Source organism: Myotis daubentonii, chromosome 1, assembly GCF_963259705.1.
Source record: "Myotis daubentonii chromosome 1, mMyoDau2.1, whole genome shotgun sequence".
Taxonomy (NCBI): Eukaryota; Metazoa; Chordata; class Mammalia; order Chiroptera; family Vespertilionidae; genus Myotis; species Myotis daubentonii.
In genome coordinates, this window is record NC_081840.1 from 212,757,771 (window position 1) to 212,766,628 (window position 8,858).

The 8,858-nt window shown below is 42.4% G+C and overlaps 1 pseudogene; it reads left to right on the plus strand.

The window, feature by feature from the left end:
- The first annotated feature begins 577 nt into the window (after positions 1–577).
- LOC132241214 (tubulin alpha-1B chain-like) lies at positions 578–7,880 on the plus strand (annotated as a pseudogene).
- The last annotated feature ends 978 nt before the right edge of the window (positions 7,881–8,858 follow it).

The window sequence follows — 8,858 nt, forward strand, 5'->3', positions numbered from 1 at the left end:
AACTGATTCCAATAGGTCTGTATATAATTAATGAAGATTTCAGGAAATATAGCAGTCATTGACCTTCATGGACCACAGTTTTTCCACCTGCAGAGAGATGTCTAGTGCTATATTCTAAATTGCTTTAAATTTAGGAATGCCTAATCCCCTATACAAAGGAGTTTCTCTTTCTCTCTCTCTCTCTCTCACACACACACACACAAACACACACACACACACACACACACACACACACACACACACACACACACACACACACCACTCAAGGTTCATTTGGTTTTGCTCTTGCTTTCCTGCATTTCCCCCATGTTCCCTCCATGGCCATATGGCCATGCGGACCTGATATGCAATGGACTGATGGACTGCAACAGGGAACACACACTAAGCTAATCTGAAGCAGTATTGAACTGTGCAGACATGGAATGGGAAATCTGGACACTGGCTTTCTTCCTTTATGGGACAAAAGGAAATGGGGCCTTGGACACTCAGGGGTGTAGTTCCGCAGAAATAAAGCTTCCTAAAACCTCTCATCCTCCTTGCAAGTCTCAGAAAATTCCTTTTCTCGGGATATCACAAGATGCCCACTTCCCCTGATAACAGCACTGGTACTCCTAGTCTTTAGCTGCTTTGGTATTGGAAGAATTATCAGCAATTTGGGGAAATATGCATGTTTTATAGCTAAAAAATAAACTAACAATGCAAGGCCCATGTGTTTTTTCTTATCCTTTCTCTTAGATTCTTGTGCAACCCAGGTCAAAATACTTATCTCTCCATACTTAAGCAGTTCATCCGTATAATGAAACAGGTAGAATCATTCTTACTGAAGCTCTTTGGTCAGAAGATGATAGAAAATTGATGCTAGCATTTCTGAAGGCTTGGTTTAGGATAAGTGTGCTTGGATGCTTTAAAACTACCTGCTGACAATACAAAAGAAAGTAGGGTAGAGTGCTTTGATTTTAAAGTTTTTTTCTTGTTATAGTTTCATTGTAATAAAGTAGCATATGAACTCTCTTGGTTTTGAAGTAAAAATATTAGACTCATAACACCAGTAGTAGAAATGTACTCCTTCTTTTAGATTTAGACCACTAGCATTAGATGCTTTGAAAAATAGAGTTGGGACAAACACAAACCTGTTGATTAAAAACATACACATAGAAACCTGGGACAATAAAAAGAGAAGATAAAGCTGCAGTGACAAGCCAAAGTCAAACTGGATCCTACTTACTCATGGCCAATGCCATGTCTGACTATGTTTAGCAGCACTCCTGAGGCAGAGCAACTGTATGGTAAGGCAAAGATATGAAGGCGGGATAGAATGTCTTTGTATAGTTCCCCTAAATATTAGAGGAATGGTTATATTCATTTTCCTAAATCCTCTTTGGTATTCTAGAAGCAGAATCTCTTAACCTTAGAAATTACCTGAGGTATCATTTTATTTATTATTTATTTATTTATTTATTTATTTATTTATTTATTTAATATATTTTTATTGATTCCAGAGAGGAAAAGAGAAGGAGAGAGAGAGAGAAACATCAATGATTAGAATCATTGATCGGCTACCTCCTGCATGCCCCACACTGGGGATCGAGCCATAACCCAGGCATGTGCCCTGACCGGGAATTGAACCGTGACCTCATGGTTCATAGGTTGATGCTCAACCATTGAGCCACGCTGGCTGGGCACCTGAGGTATCATTTTAGAGATGAAGTCCACGTTTGCATAGCTAGTTATAGTGTGAGAATAATGTCAGTGTTTTCTTAATTGTTTATTCTGTCTTATACCAACTACTAAAGGCTCAATGACTTGTGATTTGCCTATTGTTCTTCTGGCTCTTCTGCAGGCTGGGATTTCTAGCCACAAAAAAGCCTGCAAGGGAGAGCTCATAACAAAATTCTCTTTCCCATGGCATCCAGAGAAGATGGAATCTTCCTATTATTATTACTTGCATGGACAAGAGCTTTAGAATTGCAAAGAACACTAGATGTTTTTATTAGCTGAGAGAAAATGAAGCAAGTGCTGTTTTCTGCATTTCAGTGAATTCAGTAAAAACGCTTATTTAATTTCTTCAGAGTTATTGGGAACTTGCCATGCACTTATACTGAACTAGAAAAATTGGAAGATGCAATTAGGACTTTGGTGATATGTACTTACTTACATGTATGAGCTAGAGCTGAGCACACAGGGATAAAAGTTGTGAAGCAGCGCTTAAAGCTGATGGAGCAATACAGCAATTATACTGCAGCATGCAGGTTTTGGTAGCTTCGAATTTTTCTAGTATTCTAGAAGCATGGACCTATGTAGCAACCAGAAAGACTACCTTAAGAGCATCATCAAAGTACTCTAGGTGAAGGACAATGAGATTCTAAAAAGAATTGCCATATCATGGAGTTATCCTGTTCTCTAATACGTCCCTGAGGAGCCTTTAAAACTATCATCATGGAACTTATAATACACTTTTCTACCTATATATTTCCTTGTTTCCTTAATTGACAGCCAACTGAATTAGGACAGATAATGTGGTGTTAATTTTTGAAGGCCCAGTATATGTTTAATCCTTAATACAGTCAAAATATGTGCGGTGAATGAAGAATACTACTATTTTCACTCTGATTTTTTTCTAATAAATGTTTAGACTACATTTTTATGGAAACAAAATTTTAATAAGAATTATATCTGCCCTGACTGGTTTGGCTCAGTGGATAGAGCCTCAGCCTGCGGACTCAAGGATCCCAGGTTCTATTCTGGTTAAGGGAATGTACCTTGGTTGCGGGCACGTCCCCAGTGGGGAGTGTGCAGGAGGCAGCTGATAGATGTTTCTCTCTCATCGATGTTTCTGACTCTCTATCCCTCTCCCTTCCTCTCTGTAAAAAATCAATGAAATATTATATTTTTTTAAAAAAAGAATTATATCCACATGAATAAATTTTCTTCCAGAACTAATTCTCAAAATACATTCTTAAGCAATTTAATTCTCAATCATATTTTTATACACTTAAACTTTTTCACTTTGCCCTATTTTTTATGGAAACAATGGCTTTAATTGTGCATTCAGAAAAGACAATAATATTATTATCTAACTAGAGGGTCGATGCATGAAATTCATGCAAGGGCCTTGGCCCTCTCAGCCCTGGCTTTGTCCAGAAGGTTGTCCGGAAGGTCGTTCAGCTTCCCGGTCTAATTAGCATATTATGCTTTTATTATTATAGACTAGAGGCCCGGTGCACAAAAATTTGGGCACTGGAGAGGGGGGGTCCCTCAGCCTGGCCTATACCCTCTTGCAGTTTGGGACCCCTCAGAGGATGTCCACATGCTGGCTTAGGCCTGCTCCCTGGGGGATAGGGCCCAAGCTGACAGTCAGACATCCCTCTGGCAGCCTGGCAGCCCTCAGGGGATGTCCACTTGCCAGCAGGGAGCAGGCCTAAGCTTCAGTCGGACATCCTTAGCACTGCTGAGGAGGCGGGAGGGGCTCCCACCACCACCGCTGTACTGGCAGTCGTCAGCCTGGCTTGTGGCTAAGCAAAGGTCCCCCTGTGGGAGTGCACTGACCACCAGGGGGTAGCTCCTGCATTGAGCATCTTCCCAGTCACTCCCAGTTGTTCTGCTGTTAGGGTCAATTTGCACATTACCTTTTTATTATATAGGATAGAGGCCTCTTGCATGGGTGGGGGTCAGCTGGTTTGTCCTGAAGGGTGTCCTGGATAAGGGTGGGGGTCCCCCTGGGGTGCCTGGCCAGCCTGGGTGAGGGGCTGATGGCTGTTTTCAGGCTGGCCACACACCCTTTAGGGTGGGAGGGTCCCCACTGGAGTGCCTGGCCAGTATGGGTGAGGGGCTGAGGGCCGTTTTCAGGCTGGCAAAGCCCCTCTGCCAACGGAAGCTCCCAGCCTCTCCTTTTTTTCTTTTTCTTTTTTTTATTTTATTCTGGGATTTATAATTGAAACTTTGTAGCCTTGAGAGGAGCTCAGAGCTGGCCAGGGAAGGCAGGAGGGACGCTTGGCTTCCTCCATCTCCAGGGGCAACCCACTCCTGCTCGCTCCAGCTCCATGGCCATGGACGGCTGAAAGCAGGTATCTGGGGATTATTTACCTTCTATAATTGAAACTTTGTTGCTTTGAGTGGAGCTCAGAGCCGGCCGCGGCAGCTGGGAAGCTTAACTTCCTCCATCATTGGGGTAACCAAGCCTCCTGCTTGCTCCAGTTCCGTGGCTTCCGGACGCCATCTTGGTTGGGTTAATTTGCATACAGTTGCTCTGATTGGCTGGTGGGAGTGGCTTAAGGCATAGCAAAGGTACAGTCAGTTTGCATGTTTGTCTTTTATTAGTGTAGATTATTTACCAATTATATACCTCTGCCATTCTAGATTTCCTTGTGAGCTATAACTATGTGCCATTTTTTCTAGGCCAAATTTGTCAAGAATATTTTATTATTTTTACAATGGTATCAATTATTATGATTGGCAAAAATCAATGACCACTGACATTTTAACAAACGTCCATTTTATTTAAGCTCAGAAACAATTATCTATTCAAATAAAATAGAACTATTTATCTGGCACTTCTCTTTTGAAATTTGTCTTGATAATATCACTTTTAGATAACTGAAAATATTCCTCACCTCTTTTTGAGAGCCTAGTACCACCATACATCCAGTCCCATAAACAAGAAAAATAAGCATCAACTTTTCTACTTTTTTCTAACTCTAGCTCCCTTATCTAATCCATCACTAGATATATTAGAATTCACCGTTGAAGTATAAGTAAGCCCATCCTTTATAGCTTGCTATAATTTTGCCATATAAGCACCCATAATGTTTTGGCAAAATTACTGTAACAGTCCACTTCTTGATCTCCTCCTCTCATCCATTCCATCACTTTACACAGAACTCAGTCGGGTGTGTTTTTGTTTTTCTTTTTTTCCCCCAAGAGTTCAAATTGACTATCCTACAACTTAACACACTTCAAAGATTCTGAAATGTCTTTGATATCAATCATATCGGAAATGCTATATATTATAGAATATGAAGAAAAAAGCCTAAATAAAATGCATTGTTGAGTTTGATGTAGGAATAGTTATTGACAATTCTCACTATTTTTCATAAGGCATTTTTCTTATGACTTAAGATATCATTTTATTGCTCGTTTTCATGTAAATATTAGTGGTGCATATATGTTTGTGAGGGGAACCAAAGTTTTGCCACCCCAAAATATGCCTTTTGGTGTATTAATTTGAAGACTCAGAAAGAGCCTTTGATCCTCCCCCCATTATCTGTCTAAAGAATTTAGATTAGAAACCTGTTTAGAGGAAGGGTGCATCAGCTTACCATCATAATATAAACTAAATGTGGCAGACAAGGAGAAATCTAGCAAAGCCTGCTTACTAGATTTCCCTGTGCTCTATTGTTTCCGGGTGACTGAGAAAGAATTTGTTTGCCACGTGTTTGTTCTTTCTCATTTTCTGCCGGGGTCCAACCCCAGCGGGTCCAGGGGTCCCCAAATGTGTGGACGGAGTCGGCGAAGAAGGAATGACACGGAGACAGCATTCAGTTGATCAGCAGCCTAGCCAGGATCTCCAGTCAGGATCTCCAGCCAAGTTCTGGTCTGGATCTCCAGAGAGGTTCTGCCTAGGATCTCCAGTCAGGTTCAGTCACCAGGTTCTAGTCAGGCTCTCCTGCCAATCTCCGCAGTCAGGTTCAGTCCAGGATCCCCTGCCATGCTCTCTCGCCAGGCTTTCCCTCCAAGCTCCGAGGCCAGTCCCTGTCCAGGATCCTCCGGCATGCTCTCTCCAGCGAAGTTCTTCTGTTTCTAGAGAACGTTCTGTGTAGGTTCTGTCTTCTTGGCTCTCTTCTTAAGTTCTGTCTTCCAAGCCCTGTGTCCTTAGTTCTGTGTTCTGAGTTCTGAGTGTTTCTGTCTTGTTACAACTGTATTTATACCAGTTGATTCAATCCTATCAATCTCTATTACAAAGGTTAGGGCGTTTCTTATCTCCATTCCAGGGAGAAAAGATTATGTAGTTTAAGCATGATTGTTCGTAGTTAAAGGGATTAATTACCCGCCTGGCACTTAGTTGAGGGGTTTTATTCCCTCCCTAACTTCAGGGGAAAATCCCTACCTGGGGATTCAACCTTTCTCGGAGAGGTGACTTTGGTTAAATCACAGCGCCAAGAAGGTGAGCAAACATATTAAGAACCGCATGCCATATATGCCAGGTCCCTTGAAACAGCAAGGATGGACCGGCTCCCGGCAATTTTCCTATAAATTACCTGCTTTCTCTTTGAAATCCCATACCTCTGCCTCCTTCTCCTTAGTCCAGAATGGCCTAGAAGCCTCAACTGCCCAATGCCTCCTTATATGCTCATGGCACCCCTGTATGTACATTCATAATAAATTTTGGATATTTTCTCCTGTTACTTTGTTTCATGCTAACTTGATGATTAGCCTTACTAGAAGGATTTAGAAGATGGGAGGAGGTACTCTTACATCACCTGCCTAAGTGTTGCACTGTAAGAAGAAACAACCTCTCCTGTTCCTCCCTGATATCTGCTCAGCCTCCACAAAGCAGCAACCATGTGTGAGTGCATCTCCATCCTGCTGGGAGCTCTATTGCCTGAAACCTAGCATCCAGCCTCATGGCCAGATGCCAAGTGACAAGACCATGGGGTGTGTATGTGTGTGTGTGTGTGTGGGGGGGGTGAGATGACTCTCCAATACATTCTTCAGTGAGACAGGACCTGGCAAGCATGTGACCAAGGCAGTATCTGGAACCCACAGTCATTGATAAGTTTGCCCTGGCACCTACCCCCAGCTACTCCACCATGAGCAGCTCATCACAGGCAAGGAAAATCCTTGCAATAACTATGCCCATGGGCACTACACCATTGGCGAGGAGATCATGGACCTGGTCTTGGATTTAATTCAGAACCTGGCTAGCCAGGACACAGGCCTTCAGGGCTTTTTGTTTTTCCACAGCTTTGGTGGTGAAACTGGTTCTGGGTTAGCCTCACTGCTGGTGGGATGTCTCTCTGTTGATTATGGCAAGAAGTCAAGCTGGAGTTCTCCATCTACCCAGCCCTGCAGCTTTCCACAGCTGTAGCTGAGCTCTACAACTCCATCCTCACCACCCACACCTGGAGCTGATTGTGCCTTCATGGTTGACAGTGAGGCCATCTGGGATATCTGTTGTAGAAATCTCAGTATCGAGCTCCCAGCTTATACTAACCTGAATAGGTCGATAAGTCCACTATGTCCTCCATCACTGCTTCCCTCAGATTTCATGGAGCCCTGAATGTTGATCTGACCGAATTCCAAATCAGCCTGATGCCCTAACCCTAAATCCACTTCTCTCTGGCCACATATGCCCCTTTCATCTCTGCAGAGAAAGCGTACCAGGAACAACTCTCTGTACCAGAGATCAGCAACACATGCTTAGGGTCAGCCAACCAAATGGTGAAATGTGACCCTTGCCATGGTGAATATATGACTTGCTGAATGTTAGACCATGATGATATGGTTTCCAAAGATGGCATTGCTGCCATTGCCACCATTAAGACCAAGTGTACCATGTAGTTTGTGGACTGGTGCCCCACTGACTTCAAAGTTGGCATTAATTACCAGCCTCCCACTGTGGTACCTGATGGAAATATGGCCAAAATACAGCAAGCTGTGTGCATGCTGACCAACACCACAGCTATTGCTGAGGCCTGGGCTTACCTGGACCACAAGTTTGTCCTGATGAATGCCGAGCATGCCTTTGTTCACTGGGTGTGGGCATGGTGGAAGGAGAGCTTTCTGAGGCCCATGAGGACATGGCTGCCCTTGGGGAGGATTATGACGGGGGTGGCGTGGATTCTGTTGAAGGAGAGAGTGAGGAAGAAGGAAAGGAATACTAAACTTAAAAGATCACTGAAGTACTGCTTTTATAAGAAAGCTTATTCTATTTTAAATATTGAAAAATTGTGGTCTGATCAGTTAGTTTGTATGTAGCAGTGCATACTCTCATGTACAATTATGGACCTGCTGTAAAACATGTTTAGACAAAACCTGTCCATTTCTCTGTTGGGTTTAGATAATGTATTCCCGATCTTAAATAGAAAAATAAGGGGGGGGAGTTACATTTTGACACCCCATGTTTGCATATTAGTCTTCCTAACTAAACTTTGAGTTCAGGCATGACAATTACTATTGTCAACACAAGGATAAGACCTTTATGGCCCTTAATATATATCTGTTGTCAGGCATTTCTCCTGTCAGCTGTACCAACTTCAACATATGATTAGGTATTATGGATTCTTCCTCTGTGACTATAGATAACCACTGTTATTGCCTTCATATTCCCTTAATAGTCATTTAACATTTTTAGAAACTGTGCTTACATCACTTCTAATTATTAATCTTGGTAATTAGTATATCTAATATTTTTCCCCTAAAAGTCTGGCTATACGGTAGGCTTATCAAATGTATAGGTCTCCACAAAGAACTAGTTCTTAGTTTTAGTTTACTGCTAATGGTTTTTTTCTTTATCACTGAAGTTTAATTAAAATGTATATTATTGATTTAATCATAGATTCACATGTAGTTCTTACAAAAAATATAGAGGTCCCATATACAGTTTTTTCACCTCCCCTCGATCCCCCAAGTGATAGCAGTCAATTTGGCATCTGCCTGTGGAGGACCAAGAACATTTCTCCATTAGGCCCGCATTGTGGTAGGGTCACCCACTACTGTGTTCCCCAGCAGCCCTGTGTCTGGCAGTAGGAGGAGTGTATCAGGCTTATGAAGACAAAAGGCTTCCAGAACCAGGCTATTTGTTGTTGTATTTCCCCTCTTCCTCTGGGTGATAAAGAACACTTACCATTTGGTACTTATTA